The sequence below is a fragment of the Marmota monax genome, unplaced genomic scaffold (assembly GCF_021218885.2).
Source record: "Marmota monax isolate L192 unplaced genomic scaffold, Marmota_monax_Labrador192_F-V1.1 WCK01_AAM20220418_F8-fsc00066, whole genome shotgun sequence".
NCBI classification, from domain to species: domain Eukaryota; kingdom Metazoa; phylum Chordata; class Mammalia; order Rodentia; family Sciuridae; genus Marmota; species Marmota monax.
The window spans coordinates 9,095,750-9,114,890 of NW_026692805.1; the positions used below are offsets into that span (position 1 = coordinate 9,095,750).

The 19,141-nt window shown below is 33.8% G+C and overlaps 1 pseudogene; it reads left to right on the forward strand.

The window, feature by feature from the left end:
• Positions 1-19,141, forward strand: part of LOC124095222 (large ribosomal subunit protein uL30-like) — a 51,129-nt pseudogene that overhangs the window by 22,443 nt on the left and 9,545 nt on the right.

Genomic DNA, 19,141 nt, shown 5'->3' on the forward strand with positions numbered 1-19,141 from the left:
TAACACATATGATAAAGGTGGCCTACATAACCTCTTTAAACTTTATGATTGCTGATAACAAGAGATGACTTAGCAGATGTAAAACTTTCATGCTTCATATAATGACATTTAGCTATGGTCTCAGTTCAGAAGTCTCAAAGAAATACCTTGATTGGATCTCCATGCACACCCCCTCCAAAAAAGAAAGACTTAAATATCTTACATTAGCTAAGGCGCAATGGTGGAAACAATTTAATTTTAATTTTTTAATTTATTCCAATTAATTATACATGATGGTAGAATGTATTTTGACATATTATACATATAGGGAGTATAACCTCTCATTTTTCTGGTTTTACATGATGTAGAATTACATTTGTTGTGTAATAATATATGTAAATAGGATAGTAATATCCTATTCATTCTACTATCTATTTTATTCCCATTCCTCCTCCCTTCCCTTCATTTCCCTTTATCTAATCCAAAGTACTTCTATTTTTCCCTACCCCCCACCTTGTGAATTAGCATCTGCATATCAGAAAAAGCATTTGGTCTTTGGTTTTTGGCGATTAGCTTATTTCATTTGGCATGATATTCTCCAGCTCCATCAATTTACCAGAAAATGCCATAATTCCATTCTTTTTTTATGGCTGAGTAATATATTCCATTGTGTATATATACCACAATCTCATTATCCATTCATCTGTCACAGGGCATCAAGTTGGTTCCATAGTTTAGGTATTATTAATTGAGCTGCTATAAACATTGATGTGCTTGCATCACTGTAGTATGTGGAAATACAAATTTACTTAATATCTGTGTCTATATAATAAGAATTTGAAATCAGGTTTTTGCAAGTATGTGAAAAAGTTAAGAAATTGTTAAGGAGAGAATAAACAATGATGTTGACATCAAAATGGCAATTGAATACTAGAAAAACTTTATAGTCCATGACTTTCCTTTAGACATTTACAAAGGTATTAAAATGCAAAGTTTAAAAAATGCTGCGAACTTTGAAATATCATAAGGTCTTAGATGTGACTGGACTGAGAAAATTACATTGGCTGAACAAATCCTCTAGGTCTGCAACTCAAGGTAGAACAGGAAGGGTAAACAGAGAGTGGCTTTTCTTCTACTGTCCCTGGGTCTCTTCTGCCTTATAAATGAAAGGCCTGCAAGAAAAAAAATCTGATTGTCACTCAGATTTTTTTCTTTGTCCTACACCTTTTTTCCAAACTCTTCATTTCTTCTAACCAAGATCTCTGGGCAGCCTACAGTCTGTATTAATAATGTCTCGCTTTCTCAGGTTTTGAAAAGACGTCCTTATACTTATTTCACTTTGCCTTTCACCTGGCCATAGAATGACTGCTTTAAGAGTCTCATAGTCAACATTCAAATCAAGTTGAATTTCAGCGTGGCAACCGAAGCTTTCTATATCATGAGTCTTCTTTAATCCCAGATTGGATTTGCAGTTTTTCAACTTTGAGATGGTGTGAAAATGATGTCCTCACTTAATAATAATTTTTTAAAAAAAAATTTTGGATTTGGATCTTTTCCTGGGCTAACAGTATGCATCACAGTGCTTGTGATGCTGGGCAGAAGGAGTAAGCTGTAACTACTGGTCTACCCTGTAATCATGGGGAAAGAATGAAACTCTACAGTGTAGGGTGAGGATCAGCTATCATGTTTGGTAGGTTAGTGTATCAATTCCATATTAAACTTGCGATATTTTTTTCATCAGGTCTGGATGTCCCTCTCCCTGATCTACATGGCTATCTCCTACTTTTTCCTTCAAAATGCATTCAAATATCCCTCCCAAGAAGCCTTCATAATGGGTCCTTCTCCACTGCCTTAAAATACCACTCTACTCAGACCACTAACAGTTTCCATTCCTCTCCCCACTAAACCCATGAGCTTGTAGTGTTTTGAAACTATTCTGTATCCTAAGAGTTTGCTAAATCCATTTAGAAAAGAAAAAGAGTGGGTTTAAGGTAAGCATTTTGGTTCTGATGAATGGTTGGTATAAAAGGGAGTCTAGTGACCCAGACAAGATTTAGAATTAGTTCTATTTTATTTCAAGTTTTCCATGATCACCTTTCTTTTAAGTAGTTAAAGATGAATATGTTCTCTAATGCATACCATTTCATTCACTATATTGCAGTTTCCATGGGAGAGATAGGACTTGATCTTTTTTTCTGAATATTGTATTAACTTCTTGCATCAATTTAGGCAAGTCAGCAAAACTTAATGCTTATTTATTAATAAATGAAATGGCTATGTCAGAGAATTCCTCTGTAGTTTCTCTCTCTCTCTCTCTCTCTTTCTCCAGCTTTAACATTATACAAGTAAGATTCTGTACTCTTACCATTCAGGTTGTATCCATTTGTACAAGGATTTTAATAAACTGCTTTAAAAAAAAATTCCCCTCAGCCTGAACATGTCTTAAGCACAAGTTTAGTTGAAACTTCTAGTTTTAGGCAGTCCCAAAGGAGCTTTCAAGTTTGATTAAAAGCTTTGTGTATTTACTAGGGTCTACCTACATTCCAGGAAAGCATTCTATGGACTTGCTCCTAAGGAATTCATGCTGCCTTTAACAATGACTCCCTTGTTGCCATGAGGTGCAGTGGGCAGCAGACATATGGCAGCATTGTCAGTATCTATAAAGTCTAAATCTTTTCTTCGAACACTTTGGAATAACTTAATGCTAGACTACATTTGGTTTTCAATGGTTGCCATAGGTATACTCTGAAATTAGGCAATTTATACTGTGATTTTTGACAGGTGACCTAAACCAGACTAAATAATTTAAAATACCAAGGAAAATATCATCTAGAGTAGAAAGGCAATAATTCAGGTGTAGCAAGAGTTCATGCAGATGAGATGGATCATTCTTTGTAACACACTTCTGTTTTCTGTTCTGTCCTATGTCATGCTGGCCTCCCAAGAAGAGAGGGTTTTTCTATTCCCTTCTTCTCTACTCTTCTTCTATTTCCTTCTCTTTCATGTGGTTTTGTGAAGACATTCTTATTTTTTATTAACTGGGATATTAGAAGTGAGCTTAGTCCGACAGCATTAGCATCATTGGTAGCAACTTTGTGTTTTTAGCTAAAGAAATAATATGAGTGAGACTATTCTTAAAATTCCTACCATAAATATGTACTCCAATTTAAACCAGAAGATGCTTTAAGAAAAAAAAAAAAACTTTAAATACATTTTTTACTTCAAACCAATATCAACCTAGAAAATAATAAATTGTATGCACAAGAGGTATAGATTCTATATATACATATTAAAAATATAGTAACAATAAAGATTGTTATGCATCAAATTTCATACATTTTTTAAATGTATGAATAACATTATTTTAAAAATATGTAGAGATGTAGAGGAGTTTTGTATTAATTATATGAAAGACAAAGTAAAAGCAGCGGGCCCTTGTTGAACATCTGCTAATTGCCAAACCCTGCTGTAAACTCAGACCTAAAATTCACAATATGTGTATGTTAGTTATTTATATCAGTCACTAAATGAAAAGATGAAGGAATCTCACCTCATAATCATTTTCAAAAAAATATTATCATAGGTAATGAATTTGTATGCATTCTTAGGCAAACTGAAAAGAATATGTTTGTATAAATCTGTATGTGCACTGTCCTTTTATCTTCTTAAATGCAATTGAACTATTTATACCACACTGCATATGGATTTTCAATATCACACTATATAATCCTATTCTATGATAATATAATCCTATCTCATGACAACATAGTAATTTATGAAAACAATATATTAATTAAAAAATTTCCCTACTGATGTATGTATTCATCATCCCATATTTTTCCTATTATAAATTATAATGTAATGCATGGTATTTGTTATTCTTATATATTTTAAATATTTTAATTAGTGTTGTTTTAGTCAACTTTTTTTCCCACTGTGACTAAAAGACCTGACCAGCACAATTGTAAAGGAGGAAAAGTTTATTTGGAGGCTTATGGTTTCAGAAGTCTCAGTCCATAGGCAGCCAGGGTCAGTTCCTAATGGCTCAAAGTGAAACTGAATATCATGGCGAAAGAGTAGGGCAGAGGGAAGCAGCTCACATTGTGATCAGAAAGCAGAGACAGACTCCACTCACTAGATATAAATATATACCACAAAGCCACACTCCCAATGTCCCATCTTCTCCAGCTACACCCCACCTGCCTTCAGTTACCATTCAATTAATCCCATCAATTGATTGATTCACTTACTGGCTTACATCTCTCGTAGCCCAAACATTTCTTCTCTGAACCTTCTTGCATTGTCTCAAATCATGAGATTTTGGGGTACACATTACATCCAAACCATTACAAGTGTGTATATATTCGGACAAAAAATGAAAGTGCAACTAATAATCCAAAAGATGTCTGCATTTAAAATTATAATGGGATATCAGGAAGAATAAGAAACCCTGGACCTTCCTTCCCCTTATTCATACCAGCCAATAGCATAGAAAAATTCCTTTTTTGAGAAATCCAAAAAGTAGTTGAAAGGCCCCTACACTCTGGGTGTGTATGAAACTATATACATCCAAGCTGGTAAGGAAATTTGAAACACTTTCTGGCATAGTGCCCACCCAACCTTAGTATGGTTCCATATAATTGGCAGATAAACATGAGTCTGCATCTTCTATTTAGAGAGGGAAAGCCACAGACCACGTGTCAGATTTTCTGCGGGCTACCATAAGGACTGGCTTCTGTTTCAACCGTTTCAAAGTGCTTATGTGACCTGGCACAGTCTAGTTGCCTAGAGCCAGAGATGGTAGCATAAATTGGCAGGTGCAATAGCCTCATATCCCAACTCCTAGATCAACACAGAGATGGTGAATGTTCAATCTCCAAGTTTCTTCTAGGAGCTGGGGAAGAGGTTCACCACATGTCCAATGATCCAACTTTTCCTGGGACTAGTCAGAAGACTACACTCTATTAAGTCTGCCTTCAGGACTGATGGGATCATCCACTGGAGGTCAGTGAGAAGATAGATAGTTACTTAAATTAGCATGCAACTAGTTTCCATGACTCAGCAAAGAACAAAGAGGCAAAAAACACAACAAAACAAACAAACAAATAAAACTCTCAAATCTCAACTTCCCTGGGGACAGAAAAAGTTGGACAGGATATCCATTGATCCAAGTTTTCTGAGGGCTTTCTGAGAAACTACTATGCTCTTTTACTGAAGAATCCTGTATACTCTAGGTAGAATCCAATATACCCTATATTTCATGGGACAAATAGGAACAAAAAAAAAGTGAGTTGGACTTCAGAATCGTTGGGTATTGACTCAAAATGGTTGAGCCTGACTCAAAAGAAATAGAATTGTATGATTTATTTGGTAGAGAATTTAGAATAACTGTCAAAAATATATATACACACAAAAGTAAGTAGAACAATTCTTCTTCTTCTTCTTCTTCTTCTTCTTCTTCTTCTTCTTCTTCTTCTTCTTCTACTGGGGATTGAACTCAGGGACACTCAACCACTGAGCCACATCTCCATCCCTATTTTTTATTTCATTTAGAGACACAGTTCCATTCAATTGCTAAGTACCTCACCATTGCTGAGGCTGGCCATGAACTTTTGAACTTTCTATCCTATTGTCTCAGCCTCCCTAGGCACCACCACATCATGGTAGAACAATTCTTGAACAAAATGAGAATTTCAACAAAGATAAAGAAAATATTTAAAAGTACCAGAGTGATACAGCCATATCAATGTTTAGAGCAGCTCAATTCACAATAGCTAAACTATGGAACCAACCTAGGTGCCATTCAACAGATGAATGTATAAAGAAGTTTTGGTATATATATACACAATGGAATATTACTCAGCCTTAAAGAATAATGAACTTATGGCATTTTCTGGTAAATGGATAGAACTGGAGAATATCATGCTAAGCAAAATAAGCCAATCCCAAAGAACCAAAGGCTGAATGTTTTCTCTGACATGCAGATGATAATTCACAATAAAGGGGAGGGCTAGGGAAGAATAGATGTAATTAGGATTATGTAGAGATGAGTGAAGGGAAAGGAGGGGCCATCGAGATAGGAAGGATAGTAGAATGAATCGGACCTTATTACCCTATGTGCATGCATGATTACATGACTGGTATAACTCTACATTACGTACACCCAGAAAAATAAGTTATATTTCATTTATGTATGATGTGTCAAAATGCATTCTACTGTTGAGTATAACTAATTAGAATTAAAAATAAAAGTACCAGAGATTCTAGAAATTAAGAATATAGTAACTGAACTAAAAAGTTCACTAGAGATCTTCACTGGCAGACTAGATTAAGCAAAATAAAAGTTCAGCATACTTAAGTACTGGTTATAAGAAATTATTCAGTCAGAGGAATGAAGAGTAATTTAAAAAAATTACAAAAAAGAATGAAGAAAACTGATGGGATTTATTAAACACTATCAACTTCATATTCATTGTGAGAGTGTCAGAAGACGAGAAAGGACCAGAAAATGTACACGGAGAAATAATGACTGAATATTTCCCAAATCCATGGAGCAAAAGGGGCATCCAGTTCCATGAATGATTTCAAATAAGATATATCCAAAGAAAGGAACACAGAGGTACATTATACTAAATTTTTCAAAATTAAGGACAAGAGAATTTTGAAAGCAGAAGGAAAAGAAACTTGTTATGTACATGGGAACCTCTATGACCATAGCAGATTTTCCTGTGGACAAAAAAGAGTGGAAAGATATATCAAATTTTGAAAGGAAAAAATAATATTCCAATTAAGAATACTATTGCTGGGGGCTGGGGTTGTGACTCAGAGGTGGAGCGCTTGCCTGGCATGCATGAGGCACTGGGTTAGATCCTCAGCACCACATAAAAATAAAATAAAGGTATTGTGTCCACCTATAACTAAAAAATAAATATAAAAAAAATACTGTTGCTGATGAAAAGCTCCTTCAAATATAAAAAAAGAGATAAAGACATTGCCAGACAAATAAAAACTGAAGGATTTTTATCTCATTAGACCTGCATTACAAGAAATCTTAAAGGGAAATATTTAACTTGAGAAGAAAGGATGCTGAACAAAGACAAGTTAGTATAAAACTCATTGGTAAAGGTAAATATATAGACATGCATGGAAGACTGCAAAATTGTATTATATAAATTCAAAAGTTACAAGAAATTAAAATAACTATAACCAACATGCTAGTGCTGCAGCTGTTGTAAAAATGTAGAATTCTTATGTGTGATTAAAGCTGATATCAACTTTAAAGTGCAGTGTTATAACAAGATATTTTACATAAGCCTTATGGTAGTAACAAAGAAAATACCTATAGTATTTATACACACACACACACACACACACAGAGAGAAATAATTGTAAAATATCAATGGAATATAAAGTAAGGTAGAGAGAGAAAGAGGGACAAAAGAACTACAAGATAGATGAAAAAATATTGATGAAATGGCACCAGTTAGTCCTTCCCTATTGAGGATTTCTTCAAAGTAAGTGCATTAAACTCTCCAATTATAAGAGTAATTGAGTGGATAAAATTAAAACAAGATATAACTATATGCTGTCCATAAGAAACTCACTTTATATATAATGACATACTTAGATAGTGAAGAGACAGAAAAAGATATTCTACGCAAATGGCAGCTACAGGAGAGTTGGGTGGCTATAGTGCATCAGACAAAAGAGGCTCAAATCAAAACTCTTAAAAGATACAAAGAACTTTATGTAATGAAGAAAAGATTGATTTACCAGGAAAATATACCAACTACAAATATGTATGTACCCAATATCAGAGTAGTTATATGAAACAATATTATCAGAACTAATAGGAGAAGTAGATAGCAATACAATAATATTATAAAAGTTTAAAATACCATTTCCAATAATAAATAGAATAATTATGTTAAATGATAATTAGCAAAAATGGTAATTGCAAAGTAGGCCTGAACAACACTATAGGACAAATGGATCTCACAGCCATTAATAGAAGATTCCACCCAATAGTAGCAAAGTACAAATCCTTCTCAAGAACACAATGGAACACTCTGAAGGATAGATTATGTACTAGGTAACAAAATAAGTCAACTAATTTGGGAAGATCAAAATCACCTCTTCTGAACATAATCTCATGAAACTAGACTTCAGTAGTTGAAGGAAAACTGGAAACTTTAAAATACTTGGAATTTGACATTTGAACAACCAAAGGATCAAAACAGAAATCAAAAGAAAAATGAGAAAATGTTTTGAGACAAACAAAAACAAAATGCAACATACTACAACTAATGTAGCAAGCATAGTATGAAGGAGTACATTGATCCTGAAAATTGCTATTTAAAAAAAGAAAAAGATGCAAATAACATCATCTTACACTACAAGGAAATAGAGAGAAACTAAGGCTACAGTTGCAGAAGAATAAAGATTACCCCAGAAATAACAAAACAGAGAATAGGAAAAAAAAAAAAAACACAAAACAGAAACAATCAATGAGACTTGAAAAGATAAGCAAGCAAAATTAACAAATCTTTAGCTAAGCTAAAGAACAAAGGAGAGAATGAGAGAAATCTCAAATAAAATCAGAATGACAGAGGAGACAACTGATGCTGGTGCAATAAAAAGGATCATAAGAGAATACTATGGACAATTATACACCAAAGACCTGAATAATGTAGAACAAATGGGATAAATTCCTAGAAACGCAGCCTGCCAGGATAGAATCATGAAGAAATAGAAAGCTTGAACAGATCTGTAAATAGTGAAGTTGAATCAGTCATCAAAAACATTTAATCAAAGAAAAGCTCAGGACCAGGTGGTCTCACTGATAAACTCTGCCAAAGATTTAAAAAAGAATTAAATCCAAGCCTGCTCAAACTTCTCCAAGAAACTGGAGACGAAAACTTCCAAAATGATTTGATGTGGCCAGCCTTACTTTAATACCAAAGTCAACGATCCCACAAAGAAAGGAGAATGACAGGCCAATATTCCTGATGAACATAGATTTAAAAATTATTAAGAAGCCCTAATAAACTAAATTCAATAGCATATGTAAGGATCATACACATGGCCAAGGGAGAACATCCATTAATACGACACACTTCTTATACAAAATAAAGAATAGAAGTCACATGATTATCTCAACAGATACAGAAAAAGCATTTGACAAAATTTGATATACTTTCATAAATGAAACTCTAAACAAACTAGTAATAGAGATAAAATTACCTCAAAATTATAAAGGTTAAATTTTAAAAGCCCACAGATAAGATCAGACACAATAATGAAAAACTAAAATCCTTTCCTCTTAAGATCTACAGCAATGAATGAATGTCTGCACCTCCATTCAACCTGGTAATGAAAGATCTAGCCGGAGCAATTAGGCAAGTCAAAGAAACAAAAGATATACAAGTCAGATAGGGAGGAAGAAAATTATCCCTGTTTGCAGATGACATAATCTCATATATAGAAAACTCTATGGGGCCACCAAAAAAAAAAAAATGCTAGAATTAATAGGTAAATGCAGTAAACTTTTGCAGTACAAAATCCATTGTGTTTGTATATACTGACAACAACAACAACAAAAAAAAAACAACAAAACAAACAAACAAATAAAACTCTCAAATCTCAACTTCTCCCTGGGGAGATGACATAATCTTATATATAGAAAACAACAAATGGGGAAATCAGAAAAACAATCCCATTGACAATAGCACCAAAAACAATAAACTACTTAGGAATAAACTTGAATAGGTGAAAGAATTTTACATTAAAAACTACAGAAGCATTGATGAAAGAAAATTAAAGAAAGGTAAACAAATGGAAAGACATCCTTTGTTCATGGAATGGAAGGCAATACTGTTAAAATGCTCATACTATCCAAAGTGATCTATAGATTTAATGCACACCCAATGACATTTTTTTACAAAAAATAGAAAAGAACACTAAAATTCCTGTAGATCCCCTAAGGACCCTAAATGAAGAAAACAATCTCAGACAAGAAAAACAAACTTGGAAGCACCACATTTTCTGACTTCAACATATATTACTAGGTATGATAATTAAACAGCATGACTAAAATAGACAGACCAAACAGTGGACTAGAATATAAAGCTTAGAAATCATCAATCCACATTTTTATACTCTACTCGACTGTGTTTTGATAAGGGTTCTAACAATGGTCAATGGATAAGGGATAGCCTCTTCAATAAGTGACACTGGAAAAACTGGGTAACTATGTACAAAAGGATGAAATTGTACTGCTGTCTTAAATAAATTGAAAACCTAAAACTAAAACTTGAAAACTCAAACATCTGGAAGAAAGTGTGAAAGAGTTTTGTGATATTAATCTCATAATAATTTTATAGATGTGACCCCGGACACACAGATAAGAAAAGCAAAATAGGTTAAGTGGGACTATATTAAACAACAACAACAACAAAAAATTAGCACAGCAAAGGAAATAATACATAAAGTAGAAAAGCAACTGATATCCTGGAAGAAAATATTTGCAAACCATTTATCAAGTAAGGAGTTAATTTCCAAAATATATAAAGAATTATCATATCTCACTGGCATGAAAATATAACAAAATTAAAAAATTGATTTTTAAAAAATGAGTTAAGAATCTGAATAGATATTACTCCAAAGAAGACATACAAATAGCCCATAGCTATAGAAAAGATGATTAACATCAGTAATAATCAGGAAAATGAAAATTAAAGGCAAAATGAGAAATTATTTCACACTGTTAGAATGACTATTATCAAAAAACAAAAGACTAACATGTTGGTAAGGATCTAGAGACATTTAAACCTCTTGTACATTGTTGATGGGAATGCTAAATGGTGTGGTAGTCACTGTGAAAAGTAGTATGGAGATTTTTCAAAACATTAAAAACAGAGCTACCCCATGATTCAGAATTCCCATCTTTGGGTATAAATAAAAAGAAATGAAAATCAGGATCTTAAGTGATATTAGTATTCCAGGGGTCACTGCAGCACTATGCACAATAACCAAGACCTGGAAAACATCTAATGTCCACTGAAAGATGAATAAAGAAAGAAAGAAAATGTGCTGCATAAATGGTCAGAATATTAGTCTTAACAAAGGCAAGAATACTAAAATATGTGACAACATGTATGAATCTTGAGGACAAGTGAAATGACCCAGTCCCAGGACTAATGCTATACGAGTCCATTTACATGAAGTATCTGATGTGGTCAAACACATCAAGTCAGAAATTCTGACAAAATTCCAATTCAGAAAAAAATTCTTAAGTGTGTTTAAAAAATCTAAATCAAGATGAATGCTGCTGATGAAAGTTTCCTTCTCTCTATAATCAGAAAGTGGAGTGGTGCTTGCTAGTGACTGGGGCCAGGCAGAGATGAGGGGTTGCTAATCATTGGGCATAAGATCTCAGTTATGCAAGATGAATATTTTTGAGAGATCTGCTGTACAATATTATCTCTGCAATTTATACTGCATTACACACTTAAAAATTTAGTGTATATCTCATGTCTCTTCCAGCTCAGATTGAACAAGGATCATAAATAAATATGTATCTAGCCAATTTAGACATGGAATGAGGAGATTTTTTTTTAATTTGGCTAATAAAATTCTTCTAACTAAAGAATTGACTTCATTGGAAGGAGGTGGAAATGAATGGCATGACTCTGTGAAATAATACGCCTAAAAAGCAAAATCTTCCAACTCCAGTTTTTAAACTCCAGTTCCCCATCACATGACCAATTATCAAAACCCAGCAATGAAATGAACTTTATTTTGTTAATATCCAAAAGAAAGTAAAATAAGTAAGATAAAATTGGGATGGATATTGTCCATTTGCTTATTCCAACTCTATATCCATTTTACCATGATAAGAATCCAGCTCAGAATGATTGAAAATATCAGTACACCTCATTACAATAGCTCAGTGTAGTTTAAGTAGTAGAATTTGCAAAACAAAATGAAAAGCAGTCATAACTAAGCAATCAAAATAGCAGCATTTGTTAAGAATCTGAAAGAAAATTGGGGTTCTACCATAATTATCTGTTTATCTGTTTGATTTTAGTAATGTTATGTAACCTCTCTGGTTTTATTCTTTGAGTGGTAAGCTCATGAGCCATTTTTTCCATTAAATAATGAGGAAGATCATATCAGAAAATAGAGAAGTTTAAAACATTAATTCTATATGTGTGTGTGTGTGTGTGTGTGTGTGGAGAGAGGGGGGAGAAACGGAGGGAGGGAGGGAGACAGAATTGGAATTTTTACAGGGAAACATTGTCAAAAGATTTTCCTGGATTTGATTCGTAGATCACCATGTTAATTTCAATAGAACGATGGAGAGTCCATACTTTCAGTCAAGGGTTATCAATGGGCATGTAGAAAAGTTAACTAGTTCTTAAATTCCAAGTCAGAAAAAAATTCTTTAGTGTATTTTAAAAATCTAAATCAAGATGAATTCTGCTGATGAAATTTTCCTTCTAGGAGAGTGGAAAAATTGAATAGAGACTTCATGAAGAATAATAGGCCAAAAAAATGTATTCTTTCACTTGTGTTTGCTTTTAACCAGGTACTTCTGGAGTTGCCCTTACTATGAAAGAAGCATTATGTTAAGGGACCTAGAAAGCCCAAGAAACTAGAAGGGGATTGTGATTCTCAAGGAATTCACAGTTATCCATCCATTCAAGAGGAAAAAACCTAAGAAAAGATGCTATAAATTAGCATATAACTGTCAAATAAATATTACTGTAAGTGAATGTCCAGGATCCAGTTATGAAAGATGATTTAAACAAGGGGTTTTTTATAGAGAAAACAAAATTTAAAACGAAGCTAAACTCTGAAGAGGTATGAGCTGGGGGGCAGAAACTCCTGGGGTAAAGCAAATCCTGTTAATTAATCTGAGGTTTAATAACAGCATTGTTTTATAAGTTAGATCCTTCAGAATTGAATTGTTTAGAGAAACTCAAATGTCTCCTTTTCTTTCTTTTTTCAAAATTTTGCCCAAGTTAAAATGCAGAGGGGAGTTTGTTTTGTTGTCTTTCTTGTTTGGTACAAATACTATTTTGAGGAAAAACTAAATGAGAAATGGCAGAATTTAAAATGATTTCACCTGTCTTGTTATCATTCGATATTAGATGCTCTATGCTAGTTGTGTTTTTTCATGACCTCTCTTTTGTCACAAACCTTTTGACCTTTATCAATAGTGTTATAAAATTTGAAACAGAAGGTACTAGGCTAACTGAATCTGCATAGGCCAACCTGAAAGAAATAAATGGAGAAGTATTAAAAGATCTTATTTATCTAAGTTATTCTCTCCTCTGAGTCTGCTAATTATTATCCATGGCAGAAATCCAACCCATTCCATTTTTGTACAGCCTATAAATTTAAGAGTACTTAAAGTATTTTTAAAAATCTCTGATTATAATAGAAGACTATTTTATGACAAATGAATATTTCAAGAAATCCAAATATCATCATTCATACTTCATTTTTTGGGGGGGGGACATTTGTGTGTTACAATGACAGACTTGAGTAGTTCTAAAAGAAACTGTAACATCCACAAAATATAAAATATTGACTATTTCTATTTTACAGAAAACTTCATCAACCTTCAGGTGAGAGAATATTCTTTGGAGGATCACATATTAAAGTGTGGCCAAGATATTACCAAGATAGGGAAATTATCAACATATTAATACCCACACTAAGATATTCCTGATTTTGTGTAAGAAAGGAGGTGACTCTGTCAGGCTCCATGCTTTCTCCCCCTCTTCCTTCAGTCTCAGTGTCTTCACCATAGTGTAATGTAAGTTAAATGTTAAGGGTATTAGAACCAATTTCTAATCCACTTCTGTTAGGCAGCTTTCTATTACTATAACAAAATACCTGAAGTAATCAACTCAAAAAGAGGAAAATTTATTTTGGCTCACAAGTTTGGATGTTTCACTTCATGTTTGATAGGCTCCATTACTTTTGGACCTGTGGTGGGTAGCACATCATGATGAGAGTGTGTGATGGAATGAGCTACTTATCTTATGGCAACTAAAATACAATGAGTAAAAGAAGAGGAAGAGTTCCACGGTCCACTTGAAGGCATGCCCCAGATAACCTCATGTTTTCCTATTATATACCACCTGTTAAGGGTTTTATTGAGGCAGGAATATAGGTCTCCCACAGGCAGCCAGGATTAGGGCCCTGGAGAAGGAAAGGAGGGGAGGGAGACATCATAACAACTTGAAAGGAGACATCAGGTCTGAAGAATATCCTGTGACTTTCTGCTCTCTGAAAGATTCAACCACGTGACTCCATCTTATTTGACATCTATTTCTGTTCCTCATAGCTTCAACCATAGCAGCTCCTCCTTAGTTACCCTTGCCTCTACCCTGCAGTGGCCAACCACAAAGTAGACCCCTATCTGAAGGGCTTCCTCTTAACAGAGGAGTCAAAAGGTTGGACCTTTCCTCTTAATTATGTAAATAAGGGATTGAAATTATGCACCTCTGATTGGTTTATTAACCACACAGCTTGAAGAGCTCATTTGGTCCATGCTGGCATCCCTCACCCCACCAAACACCTGTGCTGGGCCATAAGATATGCCTTAACCCCTAGACAACCGGGAGCTCTGCTTTATTTCTGTTATGCTAATAAATTCTGTTACTTTGCTCTGAACTTTGTGCCTGGAATTTCATTGCTTGAATTTGTAAGACAAAGAATCCTACTGCCTAACTCCTTATTACATTAGGCTCCCAATAGTCCTATAGGCTGAGGACCACACATTTCAAATAGGGGCCTTTTGAGGAGAGTATCCAAACCATAGCACAGCTAAAAATTCCTCATCTCTCCTGCCTCAGGACTGGAATCCCAAGGTTTCTTCTGGATCCTTCCTTACCTGTTTCTCTTTCTCAGAAAAGTCCCTCTTTTCCATTTCTTCATCCTAAGAAAAGTTGAGATGTGATTTGACCAATGATTCTCAAATCCTGGTCCATGGACCTCTAGAATCTCTGAGATCCAGAAGGCCAAGCTATTTGCATGGTAATACTAAGATGCTACTTGCTTTTTTCCACTGTGCATGTTTGCACTGATGATATAGAGTAAAGGTAGGCAAAGACTACAGGTTCTTGAATCAAGAACCAGAGTGTAATAGTTATCTTCACTCTTCTCTGTATGCATTCTCAATAAGGAAAATAAAAATAATTTTTTTTTCTGTTAAAGAATAACCTGGGGACTGGGGTTGTCGCTCGCTTGGCATGTGCGGGGTGCTGGGTTCAATTCCTCAGCACCACGTGAAAATAAAAAATAAAAGTATTGTATCTAACTACAACTAAAAACCAAAATATTAAAAAAAGAATAACCTGGATGAGGTATTAATTTTACCAAACAGCAACTCTTGGGTCTCTATATTTTTAATATTCTGTGTGATGGAATGGTTTGTACACATGATTTACTTATGCTGTTTAGTGGGGTTAAGACAGTGCCCAGAAAAACAAAATGTGTGGTTTTTGAATTGTGGACTGACTAGCTGATTTGGGCATGCAGCACCTTTTTATCTTGAAGTATGCTTGACAGACTAAAAGCATATGTTACACATACATGGAAATTTGGCAGACATTTTCTTGAAAATAAACAATGAGCCTGTCACTTCAAGGAAAACAATTGAAGTCATTTGTTGCCTGTGATAAAGTTGAAGCTTTTCAATTGAAAATTGGAATTCTGAAAAACTTGTATCTACCCCATGATATTAACAGCTTCCTAAAATACTTCTACACTTTTCTGAAGAGATACATGGTGATATTAATGAATTAAGTTTTAAAATATTACATCATAAAATATAGTAGCATTTGGAAGAGATGTAGAACACAGTAAACTGATAGTTCCATAATGTACCAAATCATGTGTGGGTAAAATAAATGAACTAAATAATAAATAAAAAACTCATTGTTATGTTCAGGATTCATATTACAAACAACCTCAAGATCTATTCTTTACCAAGTTTCACTTTGTTATCAAAGAAAAGTTACAATTAGCTGAGTGACTGCTTGACTTTTCTAGCTATACATCTATAGGACAGGTTTTAGTATATTTCCACCCAAACTACATTTCACAATGGATGGATAAGCCCAACATTAAAGAGAGTTACAAAAATGTAAAACAGTTCCACTTTTTCACTTAATTTGGTTTTAGAAAATGTAGTTATTCTAAAAAAAAAAATGCTACTAGTGTTATAGGCCTCTAATCCCAGCGGCTCAGGAAGCTGAGGCAGGAGGATCTCGAGTTCAAAAGCCAGGCTCCGCAACTGGGAGGCGCTAAGCAACTCATTGGATCCTGTTTCTCTATAAAATACAAAATAGGGGGGGTGGCTAGGATTGTGGCTTAGAGGTAGAGCGCTCGCCTAGCATGCGTGGGGGCCCTGGGTTCGAGCCTCAGCACCACATAAAAATAAATGAATGGAATAAAGGTATTGTGTCCACTACAACTAAAAAATAAATAAATATTTAAAAAAATACAAAATAGGGCTGGGGATGTGTCTCAGTGGTTGAGTGCCCCTGAGTTCAATCCTTCGTATATAAAAAAAAATGCTACTTATATTAACATTTATTATTGAGGGTTTATTACTGCTGTTTCTAAATAAATATTTAAAACACTTTCAGTATTAATTTCTTATATGGTAAATACTGACTGCTGTAATTCACATTAATGAAAGGTCTTTGGGGTCTTGAAGTCGTATTTAAGTTTGTAAACAGATCTTGAAACCTCAGGATCTCACAGAATTTGAGAACCACTGCCCTGGAGGTAAGACAAAGGATTGAAGCAGGAGGAAGTTATATTCACCTTGCTTACATCTGAGGGAATATTACTCAGCCAAGGTAGGAGAAATTAGGTTGAGATTGAGTTTAGTTTAAGACCTATGGAGTCAGGGGAGCTAACTCCATGAGACCTTGGATTTTAATGCAAAGGGGAAAGCAGGGAGGGGGGGGGGCTTAGGAGATGTGTGTATAGAAACTGCTTGAGGGCTCTGGACCCAGTTTGGGAAATGTAGGCTTCAAGTCTTCCTACCGCTGCTAGAAAAAGCTTATAATGTTAATCCTGAAACACACACACACACACACACACACACAGGCATTCCCTGTACACAGCATGCAACGTCCTCTTTGTACCCCTCTTATTAGGGGAATCTCTTAGAGGACGAGAGCCTCATTTCTTCCTATCTCCTAGCCACCATAATCTAAAAACCAGTTTTGGCTTCAGGGTAAAAAGTAGATTTGGCTTCGTATATATATATTTTTTCAGATGTATGACTGTTTTGGGGAAGAAGTATAGGACGTGAGCCATTGACAATGATTTTGTATTTCTTTCAGAATATGTAAATTTCAGGAAGATTTTGCTCTTTCTCAAGCTGAATTTTAAAACCTTGCTTATTTCTATGACATAAATAATTTCACTTTGTAATTAGGCATAAAATGTTTATATCACATATATGATTGGGACCCTTTGATTTTCATACTCTGTTCCCTGCCCTCCTGTTTTCTTTTAATCTGTTTCAAATACACAACTTTGTATGTTGCCTCAATTCCTTTCATAGAATAAGGTTATATGCAAATAATAGCAAATAATAAAGAATAACTTTGTAGGAAAAAACTTGCAACAATGCAAGAGATAACATTCTTGTAAATGAATTTAATCCAAACTATAATTAATAATATCCAACTTTCTATTGTTTCCTTGGAATAGTTTGCATTTTCTTTCATTAATGTTGAAAATATTCTAGTTTAATATTTTTGCTCTGATAATATAACAATATGACAGTAAAAATATGAAAAGTAGAGAAACAGAAAAATTTTCATATGGAAGTAATGGATTTTGGTAATCCAAACTATTAACTCATGTGTTTACAAATTAGCTTTTTATATGAATTTCTTCTAATAAATTCATGCTTTTTAACATCATATTAAATATGGGAATTGGCAAGGGGAAGATGGTAAAAGTAACCTGTCACAGGTCAGAGGAATAAGGAGGGATAATAATAGACAATAAGAAATGTGGCATCTACTTTCTGGATTTCTTCATATTTTCTCTCTTTCCCATTGCAGACATAACCAAGAAGATGATGATGTGACAAGTTGAATGCATTAAAGTTTTGGGAAAGAAGTATAGGACATGAGCCACTGACAATGATTTTGCGTTTCTTTCAGGAAAAGGATCAGAAAATCATAGAAAGATCTCCATATATGTATGATGTAACCACTGTTTTATTTATCCGATTGAACTTCAGAATTTTCTGTTGCAAATGTATTATTTTCAAACAAATTTCTGTTATTTTAAGGCTTATTTATATTCTTTCCTATGTGAAGTTGGATCATTGTGAGATGCATAACAGTTTGCATGTTGCATAGTGTTTTGTACAAACCAGGAGTTAATTCTGTGTCTGCCTTTCAGGATACTTGGCACACTGTGGAACTAGATGATTGTTTTTCTTTTACATTAAGCAAATATTTGTAGTGCTAAATGAGTTGTATATCTGTTACAGACACACACCTTGTATCTACTTAATGCCAATACCACCATTGTGAAAAACTGGTTAAAACCAGTGATTTATAAGTTATTTTTTTGAATTCTATTTTTTTCTTTTCATTTGAATTTTCTTTCACACTTTCTCTTATTCAGTGCAATAGATTCATATGTGTGAACATCCAGTTTCTGTTTTTTGTAAGGGACTTTTTTTTTTCTAGAATGCAGGTGACATACTTTCCACTTTAAGTAAATAATTGGGCTGACTTTATTTTTTATATTTTTAACATTATAAATATTTTTAGATGGAAGTACATTATAAGCTCAAATACTAATTGGTTTACCTTTCTGGAGTTCTAAATCAACAGAATTTCTTCCTTCAATTTGAACAAATTTCAGATGATTTCTGATTTACAATTAAACTAGCATGTCACAATATGTTTGTATAAGCTTACTATGTTTGTTAATTTCATGGTGGTGGGAGGTGAAAAGTTTATACTTCATTACTAATAAATACTTGGCTATTTAGTACATGATACAATATAAATCTAGACAGATTGAAAAAGCTGATTTCAAAAATAAAATTTTAAATCTATAATTAAATGCTTTTATATGAAAGGATTTTCTATTTAATCAT